This window comes from Sorex fumeus, unplaced genomic scaffold (assembly GCF_029834395.1).
Source record: "Sorex fumeus unplaced genomic scaffold, SorFum_2.1 ptg000047l, whole genome shotgun sequence".
In the NCBI taxonomy this organism is placed as follows: Eukaryota; Metazoa; Chordata; class Mammalia; order Eulipotyphla; family Soricidae; genus Sorex; species Sorex fumeus.
Window position 1 is genome coordinate 44,275,784 of NW_026606104.1, and position 23,241 is coordinate 44,299,024.

Consider the following 23,241-nt stretch of genomic DNA (forward strand, 5'->3'; position numbering starts at 1 on the left):
TGGCCTTGGGGAAGACAGTTCAGACAGCTGCGCAGACAGACAGGTGAGGGGGACAGACAGACCACTGTGATGACCTGGGGACTCCCAGGAGGCTGGAACCAAAGAAAAGAGGGGAAAAGCATGCGACACTGTAGTTTTTATAGGAGACTGAATGAACAGGAATTGGTGATGGGTGGGAGAGAGAGAAAGAAGTCGGGACTGTCAGAGCCGTAGGCCAGGGCATTGAGGATGATACTGAAGGGGGCGCTGAGTAGGGCTGGGGAGAAGGAACTCAGCTGAGCCGGAGCCTGCAGAAGTGCCTGTGAAATGCCAGGAAAGCTGAGAGTAAACCCTGGAAAGCCTGACATTAAAAGAGAAGGGAGGGCCAGGGAGATAGTACTGGTGGGCAGGGCCTAAAGTTGGGATGAGGGCTGGAGTGATAGTACAGAGGGTAAGACGTTTGCCTTGCACTCAGCCAACCAGGGTCAATCCCCAGAATCCCATGTGGTCCCCCAAACACCACTAAGAGTAATCCCTGATGGGGCTGGAGCAATAGTACTATAGGTAGGGCATTTGCCTTGCATATGGCTGACCCGGGTTCGATACCCAGCATCCCATATGGTCCCCCTGAGCACTGCCAGAAGTAATTCCCGAGTGCATGAGCTAGGAGTAACCCCTGTGCATCACCGGGAGTGACCCAAAAAGCCAAAAAAGAAAAGAGTAATTTCTGAATGCAGAGCCAGGAGCACCCCCTGAGCATCACTGGGTGTGGCCAAAAAGCAAAACTAAAAAATAAAAGCAGGATGTCAGAAGAGAAAGCTAGTAAAATAAGAACAGTGTAACTGTATAAAATTAAAAAATAAGTAGAAAAAAGAAAATTTATTGTTGACTCCCAGGATCGTCTTAGTTCCAATCTTTGCATTAAAGTTGGAGAAGCAGCAAATCCTTCAGATGATCCAACCATGATATTCGGGGAATTTTTTTTTAATTCTAATAAATAAATAAATAAAGTTGGACACAAGGCAAGTCCCTTACCCCTTATTCCATCTCTCCAGCTTAGGATTGCTTTCTAAACTCAGGTCTTGTCTCACCTGGGGCCAGAGAGATAGTACAGGGGGTAAGTTTCTCATTTTGCATGCAGTTAACCTGAGTTCAATCCCTGGCACCACATAATGGTTCCCTGAGCCCCTCTAGGAGCAATCCCTGAATGTAGAGCCAGCAGTAAGCCCTGAACACTGCTGGGTATGGCTTCAAAACCAAAATAAATAAAATTAAAATAAAAGAGAAGGGAGTTCCCAACGAGACCCCAAGTCATTGCCCACGAACAGCCTCTCTGGCTCCTGATCAAACTGCTTAATGGCCATGATCTCAGAGACTCAGAAACAAATCTCGAAACCCAGCAGCTTTTGACAGAAATATGTCCGGACCACCCAGTAGGTTCCTGTCGCCAGGCCACCCCATGGGGGAAAGGGTGTTGTCCCTCCGCCTGCTTCCCCTTGGCGGCTCGGTGGCTGTCATCCTCCAGAGGCCATTGGACAGTCAGGTTTGGGCCCACAGTGACGAGACACGCAGGGCCTTGTGGGATGGGGTGGAGCCGGCCCTTTGCTCCCCACCCCAACAAGACCCCGAGTCTCCGCCTATGAATGGCCTTTCTGGCTTCTGATCAAGCTGCTTAACGGCCATGATCCCAGAGACTCAGGAGCAAATCTCAGAACCCAGCAGGTTTTGGCAGAAATCCCTCCAGATTTAAGTATTAAAATTTTGGAATTTCAAAATCGCGTGGCCACTACTGCAGCCATGCAACATCATATGTTATTCATAACCAGCAATAGAAAACACATTGCCTACGGTTGCCTTTTCAGTAGATCGGAGTGTTGGGGTAAAATCTCAAATAATAATGGTGAGTCTGGTGTCAAAATATTGAATGTGATCAAAGTAGAGAGAGAGTAATGAGGAAATCATCCGCCCCACAGGTAGGGGGAGGGTGTGGGATAGGGTAGACTGGGGTTGTTGGGGGTGGAGAATGGGCATTGGTGAAGGTACGGGTGTTTCATTGTATGACCGAGACTTAGACCTGAAAGCTCTGTAACTGCTCTCACGGTGATTCAATAAATAAAATTATAAAAAATGAAAAAAAAAAGTAAGGTGGAGTTCATGCACATTCAATCAGCTAATCAGTGGCTGAATAAATAGCAGTATTCCTACATTTAAAAAAGAGAGAGAAAAGGGAGTTCCTTCGCCTCGCTCTATCAAAGAAAGAGAGAAACCAGAGGAATAGCACAGTGGTTACATGCCTTGTAAGCATTTGGTAACAGATTTAAATCCCCGGTGTCCCACATATGCCAAGTACAATCCTGGCAGCTCCCCAGTTTAAATCGGACAGCTCTACTACCTGTGATTCCCTGCACCACATGCCATTTCCAGCCCACCACAGCCAGATGTGTGTGAACACCACAAAAAGGAGTGTGATTCCCCCACCCCCCTCCCCAGTGCAAACACCAAAACTAAGGCACCACAGCCAAGAAGTGCATCCCCTGGAAAGCACATGTATGAGCACTGCAGAGATCCCTTGTGAATGTCACACCTTCATTTATGTGTCTCAACCAAGAGCGAAAGCACCTTAACTAAAGGAGTACAAAGCTCAGGGAGCACTGTGGCTCAGGGTGCAAGCACCACTAACAATGTGTGAGCTCCATAGTTAGGCACACACATACGTGTGTGTTTGTGTGTGCACACACGCCACCTCTAGTCATCACAACATCAATAACAGAGAAGCGGGAGGTAGGCAGGAACTAATCAACTACTTTTCAGTCATCTAATTAATTTAACTAATTATTAGTTAATTATTGTTAATTAAGTGCTCATGGCTTACTCCTGGCTGTGTTCAGAGATCACTCCTGGTTGGGGCTCAAGTAACCATATGTGGTGCCAGAAATCGAATCTGGGTCAGCAGCATGCAAGGCAATTGCCCTACCTGCTATACTATATCTCTGGCCCTTAACTTTTTTTTTTCAAGATAGAAATGTGGGTCATCATTGGGTTGGAGAGATAGTGCAATGTGTAGGGCACTTGCCTTACACGGGGCCAACCAGGTTCAATCCCCAGCACCCCATGTGGTCTCCTAAGCACCGCCTGGAGTGATTTCAGAACACAGAGCCAGGAGTAACCTCTGAGTATTGCTGGATGTAGCCCCAAAACAAATAAGCAAACAAACAACAAAAAGATGGGTCACCAGCAGCTCTCCTGGAAACATCCAAGAAAATTCACCAGGGTTCTTGCACGCACCACATCTCTGCCAACTGGCATGGTCTATTCTGGAAATGTGGCCTCAGTGTATGCCACCAGCATCTCCATCAGTGCTGGAAAGAACTCGGGTTCTATTTAGTTGACCTCAGTGAAATTCCTTAAATGGATTATCAAGACACTCCTCAGCGGAAAACATGTAGTTCTTTGTACATTGAAGTTTTTCAACACTTAGGGTCATGGTCCCCTGTACTGCTGGGTTCAAATTCTGTACTGTTAGGTCTGTACTTTCAGCCCAAGTATCACCTGGGGAGGCCCTTTCTAGACAGATACATACATAGATGATAGACAGACAGATGGACAGACAACTAGGCAGAGAGAGGAATAGGTAGGTAGGAAGAGAAAGAACTGGCTTGATAGATAGGTAGACAGGAAGGTAGGTAGATAGAATAATAGTTATGTAAATAGATAAGCAGATAGGTAGGTAAGCTGATATAATGAGGGAAGGAGGGAAGTAGATTTATAGGGAAGGAGATACTTAAAATGGTAGCTGGATGGATGGATGGATGGATGGATGGATGGATGGGTGGATGGTTGAATGGATAAGATGGACAGATAAGAAAGTAGACAATCCAAGAGAGAGTTCATTGCAGGAGAGAATGTGCCTGCATTCTGACCTCCATCCCAAAGGTCAGCTTCCCAGGAACCCCACCTGTGACAATGTCTCTCTCCCCAGAGATTCAGAAGCCCCTGCAGAAGGCTCCACGGAGCTGGGCGCCAGAACAGTGAAACATCTGCTCAAGTAGAGCCTTCAGGTGGGCTTAGCCGAGAATTGGTGGCAGCTGGCCCCCGGCCCCTGGGATTGCTTGGGAGACAACCCCCAGCCTGGCACAAAATTTTCTGTTTGTTTTTGGGCGCTTAGGGGATCAAGTGAATGTTTTGCATGTGCAAGGCCTGTTGAACTATCTCTACAGCACCCTCCACAAAACTTTTTAATTAAAAATTTGATTAGGGGCCAGAGAAGTAATACAGCAAATAACGCTCTTTCTTGCCTTGCACATGGCAGATCTGGGTTTGATTCTGGCTTGCTATATGGTTGGTCCTTAGGGCACCTCCAGGAGTGAGTCCTGAGTGCAGAGCCAGGAGTAACCTTTAAGCATTGCCAAGTGTGACCCCCCCCCCCAACAAAACAAAATAAAATAATGGTTTAATTTAATTTTTTTGGTTGTTTTTTGGGGGTTTTTTGTTTGTTTTTTGCTTTTTGGGTCACACCCAGAGATTCTCAGGGATTGCTCCTGGCTCTGTACTCAGGAATTTCTCCTGGGGGTGCTCGGGAGCCCATGTGGGATGCCAGGGATTGAGCCGAGTCAGTCATGTCAGTCACGTGCAAGGCAAATGCCCTACCCACTGTACTATTGCTCCAGCCCCTATTTTTTATTTTTTTAATCAATTTTTAAAAAGTGATCTCAGGGGCTAGAGAGATAGCACAGCGGGTAGGGCGTTTGCCTTGCACGCGGCCGACCCGGGTTCAATTCCCAGCATTCCATATGGTCCCCTGAGCACCACCAGGAGTAACTCCTAAGTGCAGAGCCAGGAGTAACCCCTGTGCATTTCCGGGTGTGACCCAAAAAAGCAAAAAAAAAAAAAAGAAAAAGAAAAAGTGATCTCAGAGGAGGTGACATATAAATGAAACCAGAGGCAGTTTGGCAGGAAGCCCAAGAAACTGACGCTTCAAACTCCTAGATCTTATATCTAATTTATGTGCTTGCAATTTGGTATCTTTGTTCAAAGATGGCCTTCAAGATAACATAAATATTAGAGTCCATCAAGACCTGTACCCTGCACTGGCTGAAATCTGAAAAGCGAGAATGAACATGTCAGGAAAATCTGGAGATTCTTCCAGGCAAAGGGAACTATGTGCAAAGGAGCAGCAGTGGGAGCATGTGATGTTCTAAGACAGAATATTTTTGTTATGTTCAAGGAACAAAAGGTCAGTGCGGCCCTAGGGGGAGAAGAAACAGGGTGGGTAAGATGAGGTTAGATGGGAGGCTGCCAAGTTGCTCCTAAGTCAAGAGTTTGATGCACAAAGGCATTCAGCTATCAATTTTTTTTCAGTACCAAAGATCAAATCCAGAGTTTCACATGCAAGGTCTCTACCTTTGAGTTACATCCTAGAGACACTCTTCCTAACCCCTTTTTTTGAGCCATACCCACTATGCTCAGCTTGGTGCTCCCAGGACTTACTGTGCAGAGGTGCCTGCTTTCGGCACTTGAGTGACCTCCTTGGCCTCTAATTTATTCATTTCTCTGTTTTTTCCCTTAGGGTTTTTGGGCCACACCAGCGGTGCTCAGGACTTACTCCTGACTGCACTCAGGAATTACTCCTGGCAGTGCTTGGGAACAATTTGGGGGTCAAATGTGGGTCGGACATGTACAAGGTCAGCGCCCTTCTCACTGGACTCTCTCTCCATGCCTTAATTTATTCATTTCTTATAGGACCAGAGCGACCAGTACTCAGGAGGCCAGGTCACTTCAGGGGTGCAATTCAGGGCCTTGCACAAACTGGAGCGATAGCACAGCGGGTAGGGCGTTCGCCTTACAAGTGGCCAACATGGCCGACCCGAGTTCGATTCCTCCACCCCTCTCGGAGAGCCCGGCAAGCTACCGAGAGTATTCGATATGCCAGACACAGTAACAACAAAGTCTCCAATGGAGACGTTACTGGGCCCGCTCGAGCAAATCGACGATCAACGGGAGGGCACAAACCAAGCATGTGCTCTATCACTTGAGCTGTCTCCAGACTCAGGAGTTTGCATTTAACTCTGAGCCCCAGGGTGCTATGGAGTCTGTCAAACAGGTAAACCACGGGCTCAAATTGTCCTGCTTCTGAGCAGAGGATAGACAATGGGTGATGAGGGCAGAAGCAGAGACTGTCGCAGAAGCAAGCGAGGGCAGTAGCCTGCACCGGAGTGTGGCATTTTCAGTCCCTCTGTCCCCATCACCCAGTCTAAACTTGGCCAGAGTAGGAGCTTGGTAAACACTGTGGAGTGAATAAATACCCAGCAGCAGTCAAGGGTGGCCCCTTAGGGAGATTTGCGAAAGGGTAGTCTACACAGAGACAGGAGAGTGCCTGGGGCTGCCTATTACCCTGAGCAACTTCCACACCAGGCAGAGTGAGCCCTTGACAACCTCTGTGCTCGCTCTGTGGTCCCAGAAGCTAACGAGAAATGCAGATTCTGGGGGCTGGGATGTAACTCAGTTACAGAGTGATTGCCTTGCATGTGTGAAGCCTGGGTTCAGTACCTAGCAGAGACAGAAAGGAAGAAAGGAAAAGAACCAGAACCAGAGAGATAGTACAGTGGAAAGGGTCTTTGCCTTGCATGTGGCTGATCCACGTTCGATCCCTGGCATCCTGTATGGTTTCTCGAGCACTGCCAGGAGTGATTCCTGAGCACAGAGGCAGGAGTAAGTCCTGAGCACTGCAGGTGTTCAATAAACTGCTGGGTTCAATAACCTGGAGTTAATGTGTGCTGGTGTAATCTATGACAATGACATTGTGAAAAAAACATAGAGGCTTCTCAAGAACCCAGAATCTTTTGTTTGTTTGCTTGTTTGTTTGAGCAGCCACACCCTGTAGTCTTTTTTAAAATTTATTTGAGCTGCAAATGTAGTGCATTAAATTTACCTTAAATAAATATCTATTACAATTTTTTTTTAAAGAAGAAAGAAATAGGCCCAGTCTCTCTAAGGGAGGTGTGTTGCGCTGGGGAGAGCAGAAAGATCTGGGTTCACACCTGGATCTGCCCTTCTCCTGCTGTGTGACCTTGAGCAGGCCACTTCAGCTCTCTGAGCCACAGTCCTGCCATCTGCAAAAATCTGACATTCCTGACTGTGTTTCCAGAGACGTGTGCTGAGTGCTGGACCCAGACAGGACCACCTAGGAAGAGGCTACCCTCTCCCTGTGCCCAGCCACCCTCATGGAGCCAGGAGAAGAGACGAAGGTCACCCTGAACTCCAGGCACTCTCCTGCCAACTCCAGGCAGTGCCTCAAACTCAAGCCCACAAAGCTTTTAACAGTGCAGGAGCATCTGGAGGCGGAGAGAGGAGACTCAGACTTAACATGTGGGCAAGATTCTCTGACAGCTCCAGGCTGGAAGTAGGCCTAGGCCCAGCATTCGCGGGGCTGGGCAGGGGGAGCATAAATATTCGAGGTGACAAGAGGAATCCTGTCAACTGGGTCCCCCTCCCTCTGCCTGCATGCCCGTCCTCCCTGGAGAGATGCCAGCACTGGGGAGCCTGGAGTGTGGGTCCCATCCTGAGCGGGACAGTCAGAGCCAAGGGACCACCACACCCGAAGGGGGGCGGGGGGTGGGAAGGAGAAGGAAGTAGGTAGTTGCTACTTTCCGGTGGACACGGTGGGCTAGGAAGTTGGGTTTACCACGCAGACCGACTTCTAATGTCTATGGGATCTCTTGCGGTCAAGAATACAGATGTCTAAATATTTATAAACTATAAGTCAGACACATCCAAGTTCATGCACACCCCGCGCCCAGGCAGCTCTTTGCAGCTCTGCCAGACTGGGGGTGCGTTTGCTCAGAGCATGGGCTGGGAGTGGAGGGCGGGGGAGCCTCCGAGGGGGTGCACCCACCCAGACTGCTCTCCTGGCTCTGTGTGAGGGCTTGTCTAGAGGGGAGTCAGAGCCTGTCCAGCTCAGCACAGGCCACTGAGCATCACTTTCTCATCTAACGTACAGACAGGGCTGGGGAGACGCTTCAACAGCCTGAGCAGATGCAGGGGACTGGATTCCATCCCCAGCACCACAAGGTCCCACAGGCACCACCAAGAGTGATTCTGAGCACAGAGCAGCAGCCCCTGAGCACTGCTGGGTTTGGCCCCAAAGCCAAGACAATGACCACATTTATGGTTGAGGGCTAGGAGATAGCTCAATGATACAGCACATGCCTAGTATCACAAACCCAATACCTGAGCACTACACCCTCAAGTATCACTGGGAAACCCGGGACCTTTGAGCACCACTGTGAGTGTCTCCTATTTAAACACACTGCTCTCGGGGCCAGAGCGATGGTACAGCAGGAAGGGCCTTTGCCTTGTATGTGGCTGACCTGGATTCGATCCCTGGCATCCCATATGGTTTCCTGAACACCACCAGGAGTAATTCCTGAGTGCAAAGCCAGAAGTAAACCCTGAATACCCCCTGAGTATGGTTCAAAATCAAAATTTAAAAAAAAAAATACTGCTCTGAGAGGGTAAATTTATCTCAGTAAAAAAGTAAAATATTTAGGAGTTAGAGATAGTGCAGCTGGTATGGCACTTGCTTTGCATGCAACTGGCCTGGGTTCGATTCCCAGCATCCCATATGGCCCCTGAACCCCATCAGGAGTGATCCCTGAGCTCAGAGCCAGGAGTAAATCCTGAGCACTACCAGGTGTGACCCCCCCCCTCAAAAAAAATAAAATAAAAATGAAATGCTTAAGGAAGCAGTTATTGAAGAACACAGTTTCTATTTTTAACTTGAAATCATATAGCTCACCTTTATTTGCCAACTGGTGAACCTTAGAACAAATTGTGTCCCCTCTCTGGGTCCCTAGATAAAACTGCATCTACCTTGGAGCTCTGTGAGCACCCAGTGAGATAAAGGACAGGCGAATTTGGGCAGTGAGCGTTCAAAGCAGAAACTCCAGAGACAGACAAACCCAGGCTCAAATCTTGCCTCTGATGTTTCCCAACTTTTAGGCCACAGGCAAGCATGCAGCTTTGTGCTTCAGGTCCTTTCCCAGAGACAGAGCTAGTAGCATTGCCTGTAAAGAGGGGCTGGAGCGATAGCACAGCGGGCAGGGCGTTTGCCTTGCACGCGGCCGACCCGGGTTCGATTTCCAGCATCCCATATGGTCCCCTGAGCACCGCCAAGAGTGATTCCTGAGTGCAGAGCCAGGAGTAACGCCTGTGAATCGCTGGGTGTGATCCAAAAAGAAAAAAAAAAACCACACTGATGTAAAGAATTGAGGAACTTTTCTGTCCGGTGAGCACAATTCAAGGTCTCCACAATCAGCAGCTGTAATGTGAGCAAAAATCAGCTGGCAACCTGCTTGCCACCAATTTCTGCCAAGACAATTATCACTTCCCTGAAGCTCTGGTTTAATTGTCTGAGGAAAAGATAACATTACGTGCTTATTCGGGTTATTTAAGGATGAAGTGGAAAATGCTTTTTGTTTATTGTAGGTGGTTAAAAAGAAAAGTTTTCCCCCTGTGTAATTATTGTGAGCACTTTGCTTTGTGGTCACTGTAATATCTGGGGGGAGGTGTGGGACGGGAAGAGTAACAATAGTCCATATTTCCCTGGCATCGATTCAGAGCAGTGTGCAGAACGTAATGCTCTTTTGTAAGCAACAATCTGATGTTCAAAATAAATTTAGTAAGAAACATTTTTATGATTTTTAAAATAAATGTAGTGAATTAAAAAAAAACAGAAGTAGAAAATACCTGGTCCTGGTCCATTGCAAGAACCCAGTGAGGGCCAGGGACGTGGATCACGGGGTCTCCTACAGAGGCACGGCCCTGGGTTCCACCCCTGTCACCACATGTCTCTGGAGCACCGATGACCCCTGAGAAACAGAGGGGAGGACCCCCACAACAACATCTACAGAGCATCTACAGAGCTCAATGAATGCTCACTGCTCTTAGTCTTCCCTACCCTAGAAAGAGTCAGAGGGGCCACGCCTGCTTCCTGTAACACAGCACTCACCGCACTGTAAGAGCTGTAGGTTGTATACTCCCTGGGAGCCATCACATCCCAGCATCACCTCCCACGCAGCAGATATGTGGACAACACTTAGTAAATAGTCTCTCTCTCTCTCTCTCTCCCTCTCTCTCTCTCTCTCTCTCTCTGTGTGTGTGTGTGTGTGTGTGTGTGTGTGTGTGTGTCTAGCTTTCTCTCTCTCTCCCTCACACATCATACTGTCCTTCAGTCTTCACTTTCAAATTTTGGAGCTGGAAAGATGGTACAGCACAGGTAGAGTACTTGACTTGCACACACACAACCAATCCAGGTTCAATCCCTGGCACCCCATATGGTTCCCCAAGTGCACCAGGGGTGATCCCTAAGCTCAGAGCCAGGAGTAAGCCCTGAGCATGGACAAAAACAAACGCCTGCCCCAGCCACTCTCAGACCTTACATTCCCTAAGGCTTCAAAAAACTCCATAATCATTTGCCTCCTACAAACAACAAACACTGTCCTCCCGTTGTTCATCTATTTGCTTGAGCGGGCCCAGCAACATCTCCATATTTTTTTGAGACTTGTTGTTACTGTGTTTGGCATATCGAATACATCATGGGTAGCTTGCCAGGCTCTGCCGTGCGGGCGAGATACTCTCAGTAGCTTGCCGGGCTCTCCGAGAGGGGCGGAGGAATTGAACCCAGCTCAGCCGGGTTCGATGTCTGCAAGGAAAACGCCCTAACACTGTGCTATCGCTCCAGCCCTATGAGTCCCAGAATTTTCATCTGGAAGAATATCATCTACACTCGTCACAAAATTGCCCTGAAGTTAGGGAAAGATGAACCTCTCAAGCCATGGCAGATCCAGGGCGCTCGACCCATGCCCTCTGGCCTCTGTGCTGGCCGATCCCCGCTCCTCTCCTGCTAAAGCACCCTTGGAGGGCAATTTTCACCATTTGTTCAAGAAAGGATTCGAGGGGCATATTTGGGGAGACAGGTATGCTGGCCTATAATTCTACCTGGGGCTCCCCAGTCTCCATACAGAGATCTGCAGGGACTGAGGACATTGATCACTGACTGTTCCTCCTCTGGAGTAGGGCAGGGCTGGGGAGAACCCGCGCGGGGAGAAGCCATGCTGGCCTCCTTCCACAGCCTGGTTATCCTTCTCCCTGCAATGCTACCTTGGCCCCTGGTGCAGGCTGGCTGTGAAGCTGGGGGGCCCTGGGCCTGGCCTGGGTCTCTCCTTTTGGCTCCATGGTGGTGTTAGTCTGGGATCCCCTCCCCCAGGTGCTTCTTGGAAGTCAAGCAAGGCAGAGAAGAGAAAACAGGAGGAACTTCCCTGGGCGCCCGAGAACAGGGCTCAGGACTATAGACCCAGGAGTCCTGCTCAGTCCAAGGGCAAACACTGGGTACGGAGCAGAGCCCGGGGCCACATACGCCTAAGTCTGCAGCTTGCTGACCTGGGGGTCTCCTTTTCTTCAATCGCAAAATGGTGATAAGGAAACCTTCCTCATTTTTGTTTTGTTGCCACATCTGACAATGCTCAGGGCTAACTTCTGGCTCTGCAATCAGGGATCACTCCTGGCAGTGCTCAGGGGACCCTACGGGATGCCCGGGACTGAACCTTGGTCAGCTCTGTGCAAGGCAAACACCCTACCCACTGTACTATTGCTCTAGCCCCAAGAGGAAGGTTTTCTGGGCTGAAGCGATAGTACAGTGGGTAGGGCACTTCTCTTGAACGCTGCCAACTCAGCTTCAATCCCCAATACCACATATCCCTAAAGCACGGAGCATCACCATATGTGATCCCTGATTGCAGAGCCAGGAGCAACCCCTGAGCACTGCTGAGTATGGCCCCCAAAACCTCCTGAAAAATAAGAAAAGAAAATCTTCATAGATAATCATCTACAATCATCAAACAATTTGTGCGGGTGGTATTATGAGCTCAGGAAGGAAGGGAGGGAGGGAGGGAGGGAGGGAGGAAGGAAGGAAGGAAGGAAGGAAGGAAGGAAGGAAGGAAGGAAGGAAGGAAGGAAGGAAAGAGGGAGGGAGGGAGGGAGGGAGGGAAAGAGAGGGAGGGAGGGTGAAAAAAGAGAGGGAAGGAGGGAGGGAAGGAAGGAGACAGGTGTCAAACTGGGTATATCTCCTTTGGAAACAGTAACCTGGATGGCAGAAGGAAATCCGGTATCAGGGTAAGATCTGAGATCTGGTCTCAGCTGTATTTCCCTTTCTTGAATCTCTTCCCAGTTTGGGGTCTTTGGATCTTTATCTTCAAAAAAAGGGCACACGCCCATACCTCCCCTACCTCAATCCATTACTGTGAAAAGGAAGTAGAAAAGTTAGGAGTGATAGAACTTCCGTAAACAGCAGCGAGCTTTGCAAACTGAAATGGACTTGACTGCGGAGGGACTGGCACACCATTGTGGCATTATTTAATTCAGCATAGCCCTAAACCTGGGCCATGAGGCTCTCCTCCAGCAGAAGAGGTAGAAGGGGTTCCTGAGTAGGGGTCTTCCCTCCACCTATTATCCCCCCATCCTGTCTGTTTCTCTCTCTGTCTCTGTCTCTGTCTCTCTCTCTGTCTCTCTCTCTCTCTCTCTCTCTCTCTCTCTCTCTCACACACACACACACATACACACACTGTGGTTCTTGGAATCATTTTGACTTAAGACACAAGAAAAGGACTAGTAGGTGACTCAAAGGGTTGGGCACATGCTCTCTATGTGGGAACCCCAGATTCAGTTCCTGACATTGCATAGTTTCTCAAGCACTACTTTGAGCAACCCCAAGCAATGTGCCGGGACTAACTCCCCCTCCACACACACACACACACACACACACACACACACACACACACCCCACAAATACCACTGGGTATGGCCCCAAACCAAAACCAACAAGAGACACAAGGAGAGCAAGGCTTTCCACTGTCGGCATCAGGCCCACCTGCAGGTTGGAGCTTCCTGGACAGAAGCCGATACAGCCAGAGCCAGCTCCCCAGTGCACACCCACACCCCGTGGCACACAGTCCTCACACGTGTTTCAATCAGTGCGCACTCTGGCCTGAAGACCTGCTTTCTCACTCCTGCTGCACGCTTGAGGCCCTCACCCAAACCTTCCTGGGACAGAAGGGGAAAGTGAGAGTCAGAGAAGAGAAAGCGTTTGCCCACAGTGACAGCAGGGCAGGGGACAGAGCTGGTCACTGAGGCATGATCTTCTCACGCTCCAAAATTCCCCAAGCACAATACGCCACCTTTTCGTTCATCTGCTAAGTCCTGCTTTGAGAGGACACTCCAGGGGCTGGAGCAATAACACAGCCGGGTTCAAACCCCAGCACCACCTCAAGCCCTTCAGGAGTGATCTGCAAGCACAGAGCCAGGAGGAAGCCCTGAGCACAGCCAGGTATGGCCCCCAAACCAAACCAACAACAACAAGTAAGATAATGCTTCACGCCAAGTTCTGCTAAGAGTGAGGCTTAAACATTGGTCACAACAAATTCCTGGACTTGATGGAGCCAGAGAGACAGTACTCTTGCGGGTAGGACACTAGCCTAGCAGGCACCCAGCCCAGGGTCAATCTCTGACATCACTTATGGTCAACTGCATACCAGCGGGAGTGATCTGTGAGTGCAGAGCCAGGAGTAATGCTGTCACCCCAAAAGCAAAAAGACAAAAACCAAGTTCCAGGGCCGGAGAGAACTCTATAGGCTGAGCACAGTCTTTGCATGCAGGAGGCTGGGTTCCATCCCAGGCAAGGCAAAATCCCAAAACATCACCAGGACTGACCCTCAATACAGAGTTAGTTGGGAGAAGTCCCCAAGTATCACTGGGTCTAGCTCCCCAAACATTTTAATTAATTAAAAAAATTATCTTCCTGGGATAAGTGTTGGAATGCTGTATGACTGAAACCGAATCATGAACAACCTTGTAACTATGTATCTCACCGTTATTCTATTTCACGGTCACAGTCACAGTCCTCCTGTTGTTCATCAATTTGCTCGAGCAGGCCCAGTAACATCTCCATCATGAGACTTGTTGATACTGTGTTTTGGCACATCGAATACTTCACGGGTAGCTTGCCAGGCTCTGCCGTGCGGGCGAGATACTCTCAGTAGCTTGCCAGGCTCTCTGAGAGGGGTGGAGGAATCGAACTCGGGTCAGCCATGTTGGCCGCTTGTAAGGCAAATGCCCTACCGCTGTGCTATCGCTCCAGCCCAGTGATTCTATTTTAAAAAAAAAAAAATTATTCCTGGGTATGGAGCAATAGTAAAATGGGTAGGGCATTTGCCTTGCACGTGGCCAAGCTGGGTTCAATCCTCAGCATTCCATATGGTCTGCCAAGCACACCAGGAGTCATCCTCGAGCACTCCTAGGTGTGGCCAAAAAACAAATAAAATTCTCTTTCTGGCATTCACAGTATGAATTACCGTGTCAGAATTATAAACACCTGGGCTGAGTTCCTGCAGCATCTTCCAAGTCACCAAACACTTCCCCACCAGTCCTGGGACCTGAGGAGCAAACCCACTGCGAGCCAGACCTTGGTACGAACCTCCCCAGAGAACCGAGCAGTGGGTGATCAGTCCCTATCCCAGCCACAGCTGTGACTTTCTGGAGCTCCTGCCAGGGAGCTGCCATGCCCTCGGTGGAAGCTCAAGAGACCACAGGAGGCTGGCAGCAGATTCTGAACACCTCTCCTCACCCTGAACACACATCTCATTTCCTTGTCTGTTTGCTCGCTTGCTTGTTTCTTTGCTGCCTGTTTCCACTCTGGAGAAACTATGTTCTCTCACGCTCTCCCTCTCTCTCCCCTCTCATGTCTTTCTAAATAAGTTTCAAAAAACCTATCTTTTTCACAAAAAAAAGAAAAAAGAAACTGAAGGGGTGGCCGATTCCTAGGGAGCCCCCTGGGTCCCGTCGGGATCATCCTCCTCTCGTCACCATCCCCCCCTCCCAGTCACCCCAGCACTATCTCCACCCCAGGCAGCCAAAGAGCAGAGCCGGGACCCCCAAGAAGGCAGTTGGAGAAAATCTTCCCAAAGAGGAGATCGCTTGTGGAGAGGGTGCTCGCTAGCGAGAGCGGCCAAGGGTCAGAACCCTGGTCTCCTAAGGATCTTCCATCTGCCTCCCCCTGCCCTGCCAAAGCTTGGACCGCCCCCCCCCCCCCATGCTCCCTCACACTTACCTGCACCCAAGCAGCTGAGCTCCACCGCCAGAGTGAGCGTCTAAGGGCAGCCCTGACCTCAGCTGTCTGGAAATTGCAGAAGTGAGGAAACAGGGTGATGCTGCCAAGTCACCCCCGCGAGGAAACGCCGTGACCCTCCGCTGCATGCGCGGCAGCATCCGCTGAGTTGGGTTCACCCTGGGCTCACACTGAGGTGGAGTGCTTACAGGGCAAGGGGACAACGAGCAGGGTGGGGTGTGGGCACAGCTATTATGCCAGGAAGCGGGGTTGAGAGGAAAAGGAGAAAGCAAGAACTCTGTGTGTGTGTGTGTGTGTGAGAGAGAGAGAGAGAGAGAGAGAGAGAGAGAGAGAGAGAGAGAGAGAGAGAAAGAGAGAGAGAGTTAAAAGAGAAAAGATGAGACAGTGAGTGTGTGTCAGTGTGGGGGGTGGGAAAAAATGAGGAGACCAAGAGAGTTTAAAGACAAAAGATGAGGAAGTGTGTGTGTGTGTGTGTGTGTGTGTGAGAGAGAGAGAGAGAGAGAGAGAGAGAAATGAGGAGAGAGAAGTACAAAGACTAAGAGAGTTAAAAGACAAAAGATGAGACAGTGAGTATGTATGAGTGTGTGTGTGTGTGTGAGTGTGTGAGTGTGTGTGTGAGTGTGTGAGTGTGTGTGTGTGAGTGTGTGAGTGTGTGTGTGTGTGTGCGTGCTGGTGGGTGAGAGGAAACATGAAAGAAAGGGGAAGAAGACGGGGGGAGGGGGTGGCTGAGAAGGGAGGAGCCCACACTGAGAAGAGATCTACCCATAGCCCACACTGAGCATCCCTGGTGACAAAGAAAAGCCAAGGCAAGGAAGCGGGAGATGAGAGGAGAGTGAGGGTGGATGACTGCAAAGGGAGTGAACTCAGGTGTGCGCAGGGGAGGGGGCAGGGGAAGAGGGGTGAGAGTCACTTGAACGGAGGTTCTGTGCTGACACAAGCGACAGCCATGTGAACCAGAGCTCCCTGCCTCTGTCTCCATCTACCACACATCTGTTCCACCAATAAGCATTGACTGGGTACCCCCGGGCACCAGGCGCTGTGCTGGATGAAGTCCCTGTCAGGCCGGGCTGAAATCTAACCGCCTCCTTGCACAGGAACCGACTCCCAGCAAATGGAGGGTTCCAGTCTCAGCTCACCCAGGAGTTCAGACTCCTCCTCCTGAGTTGGATCGCAGACAGTTCTCCTTCTCCTTCTGCCCATCACCAGAACCAAAACCTGAGCTCAAGAGTCATACCACCTTTAAACTGTGTCTCCATCCTGAGAACCAAAGCCTCCCACCCCTGCCCCCCATCACCATGGGTGCCCCCATGTGCTCCTGACCCTTAAGTCACTCAGCGCACAATCCTAGGAGACCCATCACAGCTCTGCCTGTCACTCACACATACCGACACATGGGCGCCCAGATCTCTCCCAGACTCACCTCAATCACACACACACACACACACACACACACACACACACACACACACACACTCCTCCAATCCCAGGACATGGCTCAGACCTGTCAGGAGCTTCAATGGAAGCTCAGTTGTTGTTGCTTGGTTGGCTTGGGGGCCACCCTGGTGGTTCTCAGAGACGACTCCCAAGACATTGCTCAGGGGTCACTCCTGGCAGCATGCAGGAGACCACCGGTGTTGGGTTTGATTTCCACGTGTAGAGCATGTACACTGGCCCCTGGAGCTATCCCACAATGCCTATGAGGGACTTTCAAGCTCTCCTGTTCCCTTAAAGGCCTTTTGAACTTTGAACACCCTTAGACACAACCAAATGTTCGGTGCTTTTCGCATCTGAGTTTACAAACTCCACCTGAACATGGGGTTCTACTCCCCAACTCAAATCCTCTTTCCCACACTGGCTTCGCTTCCCCCAGCATCTTCCCACCACTCCAGTCCAGGAGGTCTAGAGGGACTGTTCGGACTAGCCAGTCCCATTGGCTAGATTCTCTGGGATACCTGGTCCCAGCTGAAGGATGCTCAGCTCCATTTTTCTTCAGTCCCTCACATATGTTCATGGAGCACCTGCTCCTCAGGGACTTCTTTTGTTTGCTTGTTTGTTTGGCCACACCTGGAAGTGCTCAGGTTTTATTCCCAGCACTGTGCTCAGGGATCACTCCTGGTGGGGCTCAGGAGGACCATATGGGGTGTTGAGGATCACACCCAAGTTGGTCATGTGCAAGGCAAGTGCTCTGCCCACTGTACTATCTCTCCAGCCCCTTCAGGATCATTTTTTAAGATTAGCAATAAGCAGGATAGGAGGGGAGAGACTATTATCAACAACCCACAGGTGAAGAAACTGAGATTGGCTTCCAACCATTCACATCCATCTCCATTCTTAGCAAATGATGCCACGTCTATTTGGAATTGTATCTAAATATGAATCTCACTAAGCCTTAGCTTGAACCAAAGATTTTTAGGGAAAATGGGGGACGGAGGATCGTATTAAAGGATTTTCCAAGGAAGCAATTAACCAATCAGATCCAGGATGTGAGACAAGGAGCTTCTATGGCACAATCAATCCATTTCATCAATATATCAACCACACGAAAGAAAGAAAGAAAAAAAAAGAGGTCACCGTTCTAGATTAAAGAGATTTAAGAGATTAAACTCAAATGCAGGCTGGAGAGATAGCACAGGAGGTAAAATGTTTGCCTTACACACAGCTGACCCGGATTGATCCCTGACAGCAGATGGTCCCCCAGTCCCACCAGGAGTGATTGATCCATGAGCAAAGAGCCAGGGGGAAGCGCCACACCCCATAAGGTCTGGCAAAAAAAAAAAAAAAAAAGACAAAAACCCTAAATCAAACACAACCTGAGGCTCTTGCTTGAAGCCCGGCTGGGTCACAGCCAGTATGGAGAAAGAGTCTGGCACAGACCCGTGAAGAAGAAAAGAGGCCAGGCGGGGCCACTCAGGAAGCCAGCATCCCTGCGCACAGCCTTTCCACCCTGAGAGCCCAGGAGAGGGGGCAGCACCCGAGACCTGAGATTTGCTCGAGCGGGCCCAGTAACGTCTCCATTGGAGACTTTGTTGTTACTGTGTCTGGCATATCGCATACTCTCGGGAGCTTGCCGGGCTCTCCGAGCGGGGCGGAGGAATCGAACTCGGGTCGGCCATGTTGGCTGCGTGCAAGGCAGACGCCCTACCCGCTGTGCTATCGCTCCAGCCCGAGCCCTGAGATAGCAGAGCTAAATTCCCAAACCTCAACTTCTTTCTTAGTGAGAGGGGAGGAATTAGCCACACTCTGTGGTGCTCAAGGCCTATTCCTGGCTCAGTGCTCAGGAGTAAGCCCTGGTGGTTCTCAGGAAACCATATCTCACACTGGGGATCTGAACTTGGCCAGCTGCCTGCAAGACAATCACCTTAACAGCTGTACTTCTTTTGGGTCCTACAGACTTCTTTTTTGTTGCCGGGGAGGCTGGGTGGGGGCGGGGTGGAAGGAGGGAGGTACTTTATACCTAGTAGTACTCATGGTTTTCTCCTGGTTCTGTGCTCAGGGTCACTCCTGGCAGTGTTGGGGGACCATATGTAATGCTAGGGATCAAACTGGAGTCAGTTGCGTGCATACAACGCAAGTTCCTGAGCCCCTGGACTATCTCTCCAGTCCCCTGCTGACTGCTTACCAGTGCCTCCCTGAGTAACCAGAAGCAAGAGTCATGGGTCGATGCAGCTCAGGATTCAGGGGCACCGGGCGGAGCAGAGACAGGCAGGCAGTGGATCTAGAGGTGGAAACAGAAGGTACCAAGACAAGAATAGTTGAGAAATTCTGGACAGGATTTTAGGGAATTCTAAAAAATCGTTAATTTTATCGGTGACAATGATAGTATAGTTATACTTTCAAATATGCATACATATATATATATATGGGCTGAGAGGGAGGACAGGACGAAGGTGCTTTCAGGCACATGCAAATTCAAATCCCCAGACTCACAGTCCCCCCAAGCACTGCCAGGGGTCCCTCCTGAGCACATAGCTGAGAGTAACTTCTAAGCACTGCAGGATGTGGCCCCAAAGCAAACCACAACAAAAATGTGTTTAGACGTCAACACATTTAGGGATAAAATGACCTAGATTTGCTTTAAAATATTATTGCAAACCAAATAATAAAGTATAAGTGCAAAGCAAGAGAAAAGCAAGGAGAAAGAGAAAAGGGGAGAGAGGGAGAGAAGAAGAGAGCCAGCAGGCAAGAAGGGTGTGGCGAGATACGGAACCCAGGAGTGAATCCTGCAGGAAGGCTGGATCAAGGTCCTCAAATCCCAGATCTGAGGCTCTGGAACCTGTAAATATTACCTTATATGGCCGGGACTTCGCACAAGGATCAAATGAATGCTCTTGAGATGGGGGATTTTCCTACATTGTCCAAGGCAGCCTTATGCAATTCCAAGTATCTGTCACAGCGAATGGGCAGGGCTGCTGTCTGGTGGGTGGGGCCTGCTGAATGCCCGACAATGCACAGAACAACAAAAACGCATCTGCCTCAAAGTGCGGGTCTGACTGAGGCTGAGAAATGCTGGACTCTAGGACCAGGGATATGACTCAAAGTGAAGAAGACAAGCCAGAAACAGCCTGCATTCCCTCTCCGGCACCACAAGACCCCCTCACACTGCAGGAACCAAAAATTTATTGAGCCCTACAATGGTGTGGCGGGAGGGTGGGGGGGCGGGGAGAGGCAATCTGGATTCTATCCATCTATATTGCTAAGAGTTAATCTAAAATTTCTTGTGGAGGTGTTATCAGGAAAATAGAACTGTTTACCTTACATTTGGGGTTAATAAGATATTTTACTGGTCCTATCACTAAAAAAGCTTATCATCAAGTTTAAAGTAAACAAATTTTTGGGGGGGGGTCACACCCAGCGATGCACAGGGGTTACTCCTGGCTCATTTGCTCAAGAATTACTTCTAGCGGTTCTCAGGGGACCATATGGAATGCTGAGAATGGAACCCAGTTCAGCGGCATGCAAGGCAGATGCGCTACCTGTTGTGCTATCGCTCCAGCCCCTAAACAAGTTTTAAATGAGATATTTTCTCTCTCTGTCTCTCTCTGTCTCTGTCTCTCTGTCTCTGTCTCTGTCTCTCTCTCTCTCTCTCTCTCACACACACACACACACACACACACAACCCTCTGGCCACCTTTCACTCTCTCCATGCAAGGAGGGCACTGTCCAAACCATTTTCCTTCTTATCTGGGTTTTGACACCTCACTCATCTGCCTGCTTCCACCCTTGAGCCCTTTTTCTGTTCTCCACACAGCAGTGCCCTGACCCTATTAAACATCCATCAGATCACATCAGTGTTTCGCTCAAAGCCCCCTGGTGGCTTCTATAGCACTCAGATGAAAAGCCTGAGTCCTTTCAAATGTCCCCAAGGCCCTGCAAGACCATACCTCATGCCCCTCTCCCGTTCCCCATCCCCTGCAGTTCCCTCTTCCTGTTCCACAAGGAAGCACCAGGCTCACGTCTCCACCCAATTTTGTATATGGCGTGCTTTCAGTCTGAAACGCTTCCCCAGACACGCAGACTGAGTCTTTACCAGACCCACTTTCTCAGAGAGACCTTCTCCCCTAAAGGAATCGCATCCACACATGCCCCTACCCATGTGCTCTCAGCCCCTACCCTGTTCTCCACAGCACTAGACACATCAAACATATTCTGTTTCCTTTGCTTCTCATCTGTCTTCACGACTCAACTGAGAAATCTTAGAGTACCGGGACTTGTTTGCTGGTCGTAAATTATATCTTTTAAAAAATTAGGTTTCCTTCTCATTGCTTGCTCATATTTTTTTTCTGTTGATGTTGTATTGAGGAATCTTGTTACTGGATCCCATGATAAGATATTTTACTGGTCCCTTCACTAAAAAAGCTTATCATCAAGTTTAAAGTAAACAAATTTGGGGGGGGGTCACACCCAGCGACACACAGGGATTACTCCTGGCTCATTTGCTCAAGAACTACCATGTTGTACGGTTTCTCTCTAACATTTCTGGAGTGAAGGAAGTTAGAAAGAGGAAGTGATTCTCACGTGATGTAGCTGCTAGAGGCCAGAACTAGAATTAGGACCCAGGAGCCCAAAATCCTCCCTGAGTCTCGCACCACTGTTCCAGAAGCCTTGTGAGCTCCTTCCTGCTGTCTTACACTGTCTGTACAGGACGGGGCAGTTTTGTGAAGTCTTCTCTCAAAATAAAGGATAACATGGGTCGGAGCAATAGTACAGCAGATTGGGCACTTGCCTTGCACACAACTGATCTGGGTTTGATCCCTGACATCCCACATGGTCTCCTAAGCACCATCAGGAGTAATTCCTGAGTGCAGAGCCAGGAGTAACCCCTGAGCATCATGGGGTGTAACTCAAAAAGCCTAAATAAATACTTTTTTTTAAATAAAGGATAATGTGGGAGGAGAGCATCACGGGGAAAGAGCATGGATTTTAGAGTCAAAGGAACTTGTACTCACAGCTTGACTGCCACTAACTTTCTATATAGATTTTAAAACGCCAATTTAGGGGCTGGAGCAATAGCACAGCGGGTAGGACGTTTGCCTTGCATGTGGCCAACCCGGGTTCGATTCCCAGCATCCCATATGGTACCCTGAGCACCGCCAGGAGTAACTCCTGAGCGCAAAGCCAGGAGTAACCCCTGTGCATTGCCGGGTGTGACCCAAAAAGCAAAATAAATAAATAAAATTTTTAAAAAATAAAATGCCAATTTACCTGCACAAGTCTCAGTTTCTTCATCTGCAAACAGGGTATAAAAGTACCTCACTTTGTTATTAAGAACATGAGTACCCACCCCTCAAAATTATGAAGCTTGGAAAGGAAAAGCAAGATTTGCCTTAGACCAAACAATATGAATTTTTAGTTGTTGTTTTTGGAGCCACAACCAGCCATGTTCAGGGGCTAATCCTGGCTTTGTGCTCAGGAGTGACGCTTGGCTGCTTGGGGGCCCATCTGGGGTGCGAGGATTTGAACCAGTCTCAACCACAGGTCAGGTTGAGACCTGATCTCCTGTAGTATCTTTCCAGCCGACCAAATAGAAACTTTACATAGAAAAATTAAAGCAAGCAAGTGAAAAAGTTATTGGAACCAACAAAAGACTTCAACAATATTTCTACATATAAAATCAACAGGAAAAAATCAATAAGTAAGCAATGAAAAGAAAATGTTATTTTGGGGCTGGAGCAATAGCACAGCGGGTAAGGTGTTTGTCTTGCACGTGGCCGACCTGAATTCGACTCCCAGCATCCCATATGGTCCCCCGAGCACCGCCAGGAGTAATTCCTGAGTGCAGAGCCAGGAGTAACCCCTGTGCATCGCCGGGTGTGACCCAAAAAGAAAAAAAAAAGTTATTTTTCAGAAGATACAATTTATAACAGCAAAAAAAAAATCCTGTTATGGTAAGATAGTTTTTATAGGGTGTGCAGGATCTTGATGGAGGAAATTACAAAATCGTTGAAAAAATAAAGAGATCCAACAGATGTGACATTTTGTACATAGGACTGTCAAAAATATCATAAACAAATAAATTCTTCCCAATGTAATCTATAAATTTAATGCTAAACCCTTCCCAATGTAATCTATAAATTTAATGCCAATATAATCAAATCCAATAAATGTTAGACTGCAAAAGTCTTTTCACAACGTTTATGTGTATCAAATCACCACAATATGTTATGTATTGTGATTGTTGGGTCACACCTGGTGGTGCTCAGGGCTTACTGCTGGCTCTGTGCTCCTTGCAAGGCTCAGGGGACTGTATGTGTGGTGCCAGGGATCAAACCTGGGTTGGCCGTATGCAAGGCAAACATCCTACCTGCTATAGTACCTCTCCAACTCTGCTACAATGTACACTTAAAATATTTTACTTTTTTTTATGTCAATTACACACTAATAAGACTGGGGGGGGGCGGCTGGAGAGAGAGCACAGCGGGTAGGGGCGTTTGCCTTGCAGGAGGCCAACCTGGGTTCAATTCCCAGCACCCCATATGGTCCCCTGAGCACCGCCAGGAGTAACTCCTGAGTGCAGAGCCAGGAGTAACCCCTGTGCATCGCCCCATCGCCGGGTATGACTCAAAAAGAAAAAAAAAAATAAGACTCAG

The 23,241-nt window shown here is 49.0% G+C and overlaps 1 protein-coding gene across 2 annotated transcripts in view; it reads right to left on the reverse strand.

The window, feature by feature from the left end:
• Positions 1–15,238, reverse strand: part of PTAFR (platelet activating factor receptor) — a 33,648-nt gene extending 18,410 nt beyond the window's left edge. The window contains exons 1-2 of one of the 2 annotated variants that reach the window (XM_056123568.1): positions 15,137–15,177; positions 1,015–1,070 (exon numbers count right to left, since the gene is read on the reverse strand). The gene's annotated coding sequence lies outside the window, so the exon portion shown is untranslated. Of the gene's footprint in view, positions 1–1,014; positions 1,071–15,136 lie in introns of both variants that reach the window. The other variant, XM_056123567.1, reaches the window with a different exon arrangement.
• Positions 15,239–23,241: the final 8,003 nt, after the last annotated feature.